This window comes from Coenobita brevimanus, chromosome 110, assembly GCF_032717465.1.
Source record: "Coenobita brevimanus isolate Jiangsu-jjx chromosome 110, ASM3271746v2, whole genome shotgun sequence".
Classification (NCBI taxonomy): Eukaryota; Metazoa; Arthropoda; class Malacostraca; order Decapoda; family Coenobitidae; genus Coenobita; species Coenobita brevimanus.
In genome coordinates, this window is record NC_137063.1 from 37,424,858 (window position 1) to 37,434,641 (window position 9,784).

The window sequence follows — 9,784 nt, forward strand, 5'->3', positions numbered from 1 at the left end:
TAATGGAAGATGGAAAAGGAAATATGAGGGCAGAGGGAGAGATTAGGGGAGATGGGGAAGGAAAGATGTAGGAAAAGAAGATGAAAGGGAGAGCATGAAGTGGAGAGGGAGGAAAAATGGAGGCAGGAGGGAACTAAGAAATGCCAAAGGGAGAGGAGAACCGGAAAGGGTAAGATGAGAATACGAAGGGAATATAGTTGGAGAGGAAAAGAAAAGTGGCTAGGGAGGCACAACAAGAGTGAGAGAATACGTTGAAAGGTACAGATGGAGAATGAGGAGGGAGGGAATGAGGTGAATTAGGGAAATCAGGATAGAAGGAGAGACGTGAGGGGAGAGGGATGAATTAAAGGAATGGGAGACATGTAGGAAGAATGGAAGAATGAGGGAGGAAAGAAAGGTGAGGGGATGGAAAGGGGGGAAGAATGAGACGGAATGAGGGGAGGGAAAGGAGAACTGAGGGGAGGGGGCAAAGGAGGATTGAGTAGAAGAGGCGACAGGGATGAATGGGTGGAAAAGGAAACATGAGGAGTGAAAGAAAACATGACTAGATAACGCAGATGTTGATGATCAGGCAGTGAGAGAGACGGATGGAGTCATTAGGATACCATGGAAGTCAGGTGTCTCAAACCACACCCTACTCTGTCTTGGTATCCTCTCTCTCTCTCTCTCTCTCTCTCTCTCTCTCCAAGCGCGCTCGATCGCAAGCACGCACAAGCGCACACAAACCAGCACGGACTAAAAGAAAGCATATATTCATAAACTCTCTCTCTCTCTCTCTCTCTCTCACACACACACACACACACACACACACACACACACACACACACACACACACACACACACACACACACACAATCTCATGAATATGTCTGCCATCAGTGGTACAAAGCAACAATCATACCCAGGAAGTAGACGGAGGAAGAGGGGTGAGGACGACGGGACCGTGGAGGGAGCGGGGAGAGAGAGAAGAGGGGAGGGGAGGAAGAAAGTAGAGAAGAGTTCGGGGAGTAAAGCAAGGCAGAAAGGGAAAGTGCAGGAAGGGAGCAGGGAAAGGGGGCCAAAAGGAAGAAAGATGGAGAGGAGGTAAAAAAAAGTAGAAACTAGGGGGATGAGGAGAGAAAAGGAATGTGATGCAGAGGAGGGGGGGGGGAAGGAAGGGGAGATATGTAGAGACAATGGGGGAGGGGAAGCCAAAGCAACGAGGGAGGATAGGAGAGAGGTGAGAGAGAGAAGAGATGAGGAAGAGAGAAAGTGGGGAAGAGTGAGGAGAAGAGAAGAGATAAGGTGGGAAAGAGGGAGGAAGAGGGGGGAGAAAAGAAAAAGAACATGGCAAGCGGGGGATAACACAGAAACAGCAGCCAGAAAACAGACGGAGGGAGGGTGACAGAAGAGTGGGGGGGTGGGGGGAAGGGGTCAGGGGGAACAGAGGAAGGGAGAAGCTGAGAGGGGGGAGAGGGTTGGGAGGTGAAGAACCAGAAGGGAGACTGGGCAATGGAGCAGGGGGGTAGGGGGAAAGGGTTTTAAAATGAGAAATAAGAGTAAGAAGAGTCATAGTGTTGGGTGGGAAGAGGGTAGAGCCAGAAGAGAAGAGAAGAGAAGAGCAGCAGACTGGACAAGGGGGGTAGGGAGGCATGCAAAGTGGGTGTAGGAGTGTGTACCCCAAACTGTTCACACCCCTAATGGACCCAGCGAACCCCGAGACACCCCCACACCCTATCATTCATCTCAGGTGCGTTTCGCTGTCATCCTACCCTCTCACACACACACACTCTCTCTCTCTCTCTCTCTCTCACACACACACACACACTGGTATTCGCTTCATTATCGTACGGCAAACATTACTCCTCATCCCATCCTTAGGTGGCAGAGGAAGAAAGAACGATACAGAACAAATATTACTAAAATTTCAATGTCGTACCTATTCTATACAACTATTATCTTTATGCATAAATGCAAACAAAAATGCTTGAGTATAATATCCCTAAATTTCATCCACTGTTTCAAACTGTTGAGACGGCTGAAGAGAGGATACCGGTCTTGTCTTTGGTGTCCTCCCTTTTCCAATCATCTAACAATAAACTTTCCATTCCCCTACAGTTTAGATTCCTCCATGGTTCAGATTTTGTTCGAGATTGTACTTCAGTAAAGAACATATTTCAATTATGATCTAATCGTAAATCCATCGAGGAGGAAGTGTGAAAAAAAAAAAAAAAAACTGCAACATTAACAGATTACATGTTTCAGTACTCACCAGAGCACCTCCACGGCAAAGTCAGGATACACGACTCACCTGTAATGGAAGGAAATATTAGCAATCATATATACATAAATCACTGTAAGCATCATCAGTACCATCACCATTATCATTACTGGCATCCACGACATACCGCCACCAACACCACCACTGCCTTTACGATGCTCACACCTCACCTTCCTTCGTTATATCGGTACTGCATGCATTGGTTGGAACACACTTAAAACACAGGGACAAAAACTACACAATCGCAGCCATAAGTCTCATCAATTCCAAAACAGGAACAACGGAGCATCACAAACATCATAGATGTCACCATTATTATTATTATTATTCTGGTACTAGGCTAAAAAATGGCAACAGCACAGGTTTTCATGGCTGGGTGAGTTATGTGGCGAGGTATGAAATCAGCAGGACACTCTGTGAATATTAAGCGGTATACGTGAGATAATTACACAGACTCGCTCTCGCCCCGATACCAAAACACCAGCAATCCAAAAGGGCGAACATATCCCACTATATAAACTGAAAGGGAGAAGAAATACCATCAAATATATCGTGAAAATAAATACTACAAAATACAGTTACAATAAATCCCACCATATACACCCAAAGCCATCAAATACATCAAAAGGGATGGATTAATCATCATATAAATCCCAAAATACCATAACGACGAACAATACAAAGGAACGTATGTATCCCAGCCAAAACACACAGCGGTACAGACGGATCTCCCTGAATAAATACAGAAAGACAAATAAATCCCTGTGAAAGATGCATCCAAACGAGACAATTCCACGCTCACAGAATTCGAAAATGAACATATCCCACAACAACACTAAAAACACTGCTACGTCGATCTAAAATAATGGAAAAATATCCAACAGCGCAAGCAAGAGCGAACCAATTTATGACTTAATCTGTGAAAACTATTAAACTGACGAAAAAAGTATGAAACGAAAGACTAAAAAACGAAGAAATCTGGGTGGCTAAAAATATATATATATATATAATCTAGTCAGACACGTTTCCATATTACGAAAAACGAAGTGAAGCCTGAGTTCCAACTGCGAATACAAACCGTTTTTATCATCACACCACCATCATTATCACTACACCATCATCATAATCATCCTAACCATATTCTCACAAATGTATTTGTGGTGAGTACGATTCAGCAACAGGAAAAGGGAACCCCCACCATGACATACCTTCATCTATCACCACACACACACACACACACACACACACACACACACACACACACACACACACACAACTAAATCCCTACACGCGAATAAACCACACTGGACGACTCCCACGTGGCAAATATCCCATAATGTGCGAAAAATTATATGAGTGTAGGTGGACAGGAAATTTTGTTGTGAACAAAAAAAAAAAAAAAAAAAAAAAAAAAAAAAAAAGTGGTCCGAGGTAGGGCGGCCCAAACCTGTATTATCATTATTACTATTATTATCATTATTATTATTAATCATCATCATCATTTCAATAATTAAGGTAACAACTTATCACCACACCCATTTTTTTTCAGTAATCATCTTTCACACCCATCATTAAAATCACCATCTTTCATCATAATCACTTATCTGCTTGGGTGATTACAATTAACACTTTCATTATCATCATCATCCACAGCAGAGAACAAAGGTTTTCCCCATCTTTTCCATTTTAATTTATTTACTGGTTGCCCGCTCTGTTCTCATCTGCCAGTTATACAATTACTATGAGTCCAACTTGTTCCCTGCCTATAATAACGCTGTACTTCACAATAATTACACAATTACAACTCTAAGAGGTATCATGCAACCCCAATGAGACAAACGCATTATCATTATCCTGGCAATCAAGTTTCCCACTAAACTGGTGGGCAGAAACCTGAGACGGGATAAGCAAAATACCTGGACAGAATGCAATACCGGTACCAGAACAAAAAATACCAGGGGCACATGATTACAATATTAATTAAATGAAAAAGCAGCATATTTGCAAACATCAAAAGCTTAACAATCCATTTAAAACGGTATACTCTAAGTTATCTCTTACAGCAATCTTCAATTCTCAAGACAAAAATTATACTAGAATCATTATCAAAATTTCCACGACTCGGATAGGATAGGGTGGTCACCTGATACTAGGAAAATACAACGGAAAGCAGGCAACGGTTGAGAAAAAAAAAAAATCAGGGTTATATGATTACGATATTTATGATCAAGTAAAAATGCAACTAAATAGTACGGACATTGAAACCCTATCCTAAGGTGCCCAGGGCTAGGCAAGTTGGTCCTGACATTTGAGTGAAATAATAATAATAATAATAATAATAATCCCTAAGTTCACGACATACAAAAAAATCAAATCAGGATACTCGTAAAATAATCCAATTTAATAACAACAGACCCTAACTGCACGATATTTATTACCCGAGGGAAAAAATTAAATGATTAATCCCAAATGTCCTTTTCTCGCTGTAAGTTTTTAATATGAAGTTTTCAATATGTCTCAAACTTTCTTCGTGGGCCGCCAAGCCAAGCTCCCGCACTCCACGTGGAAATTAATACAAGTGTCAAAAAGGAAGAGATGAGGGTGAGATGATCGTGAGGAAGGAAGACGGGGGTGAGGGAAATGGGGGTTGGGAGAGGGAGGCGGAAGATGGGGATGATGTGGTGAGCGAGGAAAGCTGGGGCTCATGATTGGCGAGGATAAAGGTAAGAAAAGGGGTGTGAGTGGAGTGAGAATGCAACGGAGGACGAAGTGGAATGAAGAATGGAGATGAGGATGAGAGAGAATGACAGAGGGTGAAAGAGGTGGGAGGTGAGACTGTGGAAGGTAAAGAGTGTAACTGAGGACAAGGAAGAAGAGCAAACAGAAGTAAGAGATCACAGGAGGCCTATAAATAGATTACCTCCTGGCACAAAACTAATTACATTATAGATCTAATCAACGTGTGTGAGGAGAGCCTAGATAAGAGGGAAGCTGTACCCCGCCACCACTACTTCCAGCGTATCTGCCGACAGAAAACATGAAAAACAACGTGTAAATAGATGTAATCGGGAGGTGGAGAGGTAGACACAACAGATGAGGATCACAATATGAAAAAGAACGATAAGTTATAAAGAATGAAACTTAATGGAACAGTACAAACAGGGTGAGGTGATGAGGGAGGCTGGGATACGTTAGGGAAGGCGAGATTATTGGGAGAGAAACCTGGAGTTGGGACAGAGATGAGATGAGGTGAGACAACGACAAAAAACGTGCTAAATAATAATGACAACTAATGGGGTAAAAAACAGGGGTGGGGGGTGGGGACTGAGGTAGGTGGGGGGTGGGGACTGAGGTAGGTGGGGGGTGGGGACTGAGGTAGGTGGGGGGTGGGGACTGAGGTAGGTGAGGGAAGGAGACAAAGGAAGGGGGTGACAAAGACTGCATATTAGAAGGGGTGACTGTACGACAAAGAATGTGAGAAAGAAACAAAGAATGACAGTTACTGGATTATAAACAGAGTGAGCAGGCAGAGGAGGTTGAGGTAGGTTAGGGAAGGGGAGGGAAGAGGGGTGGAGAGGGTGAGACGGTGAGGAGGGCGAGGGGGAAGGAACAGAGATAAAATGAGTGCAGCACAGAGAATATACGTACTAATGACGAAAGACAATTAACGTGCAAACATAGACGGGTGACGGAGATGTTGAGGTAGGTTAGGGAAGGAGGAACAAAAGGGCCGAGGGTGAGAGAAACACGTGGGCGAGGTGTTAGGAAGCGTAATGAGGGTTCAACTGGAGGAGGAGAGGGGGGAGGCCGTATTCTCGTGGGCGTGCCAAAGGACGTAATTTCATTTTATTCTTGATGCTTCCCGACAATTTTACTCAACTTGTGAAGGGTGTTTTGTAATCAGTTTAGCTACATCTAATCCCCCCGATCCAAGAAATCATTCAAGTTGTAAGCAAACATTGATACCTGCAATAATAATACACGGAAGACGCCATCAGTGTGAAGGTGTGAAGAGGTCCCCCCGGTATCACTTCCTCAGTGACATTTTGCATAATGCACCCTCATTCTCATTTACGTTATCCATATCCTTTTACAATCAATAAAGTATGTATAATGACATACTAGTGAATATTAATGTGCCACGCAGATGAAAACTTTATATTCAGGGCTTTATTAAAAGAAAAAAAAAAGTATAAGGTGTTTCGTCTTATCAACTTCCCTGCTCTGAAAGACTCCCTTCAGCTTTCTCTTCAGTGCAATGTCTCTTTCCTACTGCCTGTGACTTCCAGTCTTCCAAACTTATGAGTCCAAGACTCTCGAAATGATGATGAACGGGGAGAGGGGTAAAGACTGCAGTTCCGCGGAAAGTAATGGAGGGAGTGATAACAGGGAGATGAAGAGAAAAGGAGAAAGGCCACGAGGGGAAAGGGATCAGAAAGGATGATGAGGGGAGATATGAAGCGAGGTGAGGTAGGGGAAAGGAGTGAGGGAAGAAGTGAGTCAGGGAGATAGATGATGGGAGAAAATAAGAAGGGTAAAGTGAGAGTGAACCGAGAGAGGTTGGAGTCAGAGAGCGAGATGAGATAGAAGGATCAGGGAGAGAGGAAAGAGGGAATGATCAGACAGCAAGGCAAGGGAGAAGGGTGAAGGAGGGTGGTAGCTTTAGGCAGAAGGATTAGAGAGTGAGGTGAGGGAGGAAGATGAGGCAGGGCAAGGAGGCTTGGAGGAACGGATGACTCACTCGGCAGTCACAGAGTCGTCAAGCAAAGCAAGGTCGCTCCCGTCCCCCACCTTTCTCTTTCTCTCAACATCTGTACACATAAAAATAACACTGATAATGAAATAACACTTCCCTTATGAAAAAACACATATTAGTGCTACAAATAAAACAAATACACCCACTCTCCCTCCTGCATCCATCAAAAAGAACTAATCCGGCAACAAACAAATATAATCTTTCCTTGTGGGCAAACAAGCGCCACAAAGGTGACCAATAAACCAGCTAATAAAATCCTCACAATCCACCACCCGGCCAACTCCTCCTCTGCATACCTAATCCGCTGAGCCATGGGACTTATTTTTTTCACATTATTTCTGTCAACTCCTGGAGATAATATTCGGTCCAGAAAAAAACACTTCAACTGGAGCGGCTAGAAATACCCTTTAAAAATCCCATCAATATCAGAGGATTATATTAAGCTAAATAAAATCGTCTGGTAGCAGCAAGAATAACCTATAAACTTGGATTCAAGGAGTGAACCCCTTCAAACCGATGACGTATTTAAAATTTAATTCTTGCGACCTCCAAACTATTTTAGTTAACTTTGGAAGGACCTATCAGTCAAGAAGGCCATATCCAATCTTTCCACTTCTAAAGGTCTCTCCTACGCTGAACAAAATCGTCTAAATATAGCAACAATGAGGAAAATATACCCCAACCCGGATTCCAAGAGTTAAACATCAGACTTTGATGCCTCCTCTCCCTCCAGACATCATACCCTCTGCCCTGTGAGATAAACGTGAGAAGTGAGAAGCAAAATGCTCTTCCTAAGTTTAATAAAATCTCGGTAGCAGCAGAACAGAAATAAAAAAGACGTCAACCGGATTCAAGACGTTAAAGAACCAATTTTTATGCCTCCACGCTCACAAGACTTCTGACGATTTTTTTTTTTTTTTTCCCCCCCTGGAGGGATTCGATACAGCTTAAACAAATTCCCATCAATACAAGTGATCCTTATAAACTTGAAGAAAATTGTCAGTTAAATATCCACCTTTCATGCCTCCTCTCCCACAAGGCAGTGTACCCTCAGCCCTGCAAGCGACGAGGCGGTACCGGTAAGCCAGCGTCCTAAACTGGGCACTAAGAGGCCAATTGAGTGCCCGGGACAGGTTGGACACTCTTAAAACTGGCAGGCAGGGAAATACCGTCGAGGACAAGGACAGGAAGATGAAGGTTTAACTACAGGTCAATTATGGGTCGACAAACCGGATGGCAAACTGGCATACCATCATCATCATCATCATCATCATCACCGTGGTATTTTGATCCCACCTAAGGATTAGATGAGGTAGAATCCAGACACAGTGAAAGAGAAAGTATTAAAAATGGATAATTGTCAACATTTTGCTTCGTGAAATGGGACACAATAATTACACACACTCCATGCCCAGGGAATCTTGCCTCCACTTCGCATGCCGAGCCACTTGAAAACTGTGTAAATTATAACAATCATGACTCCTGTTACACCTCTTCGCAGAATTGCACATAATTGCAGGACGACCTTCAGCTTCGTTCCCTGTTGCTTAAATAAGGATTCATCATTAGCTTGTCCGTCCGATGCTGGACAAGAGCCATTCGTTTCTGTCTCTAGCAAACAGACTGTTCGTTTGTTCCATCATAACTTTGTCTTCTCTGCTTACCTCTTTCCATTCTCTGGTTTGCCACGCTGTTACGGTTGTTGTTGTTGTTCAAAGTTTTAATAAAAATATACTGATTTTATTCACAGGTATGTAAATACAGTATATAAAGTTGATCAGATACAAATAAACACACACTGAACCATCCCGAAGAATGATAAAGTCGACACTACTCAAAATATTTAACATAAAATGTGTGTGTGTGTGTGTGTGTGTGTGTGTGTGTGTGTGTGTGTGTGTGTGTGTATAATATATATATATATATATATATATATATATATATATTGTGTGTGTGTGTGTGTATAATATATATATATATATATATATATATATATATATATATATATATATATATATATATACTCGTACACACACACACACACACACGAAAACCAATATGATAGGTGTGGTAACATGAACCTCCAACTCACTTAAGACTGACAGGTGTCATACTGGATAGATAGGTACGGACGTATGAAACCAACAACCGAAGGTCATTGCACGAATGTCATTAAGATATTGGAATATTGATTTTAGTTTCCGAAGCGCTCACACACACACACACACACACACACACACACACACACACACACACACACACACACACATACACACACACACACTGCTGCTAAGTGTGAGAAGGGCAGGACGTGTGCATCCATATTCCTGTGGTGAAACGGATCATCCAGGTCTGTCTGACAAACAAAGGATACAGACATTCAATTTTGTGAAGGCCGAAGATAAGGGGCAAGGAAAGGGATGGGATAGAGGAGAGGAGAGGAGAGAAGAGGTGAAGAGAAGAGAAGGGAAGAGAAGAGGAAGAGGAGAGGAGAGGAGAGGAGACGAGAGGGGAGGGGAAGGGAAGACACAGACAACTGGAGTAAATGGAAAAGACGTCCATTTCTAGGAAGGACGAAGAGAGGAAAAGGGAAGAAAATATAGGATAAAAGAAAGGGGCACAGAATTTTGGAAGGACAGTGTGTGTGTGTGTGTGTGTGTGTGTGTGTGTGTGTGTGTGTGTGTGTGTGTGTGTGTGTGTGTGTGTGTGTGTGTGTGTGTGCGCGCGCGCTGCTGCTATTGTTCAAGGGAATGACAGTATGGGGGGTG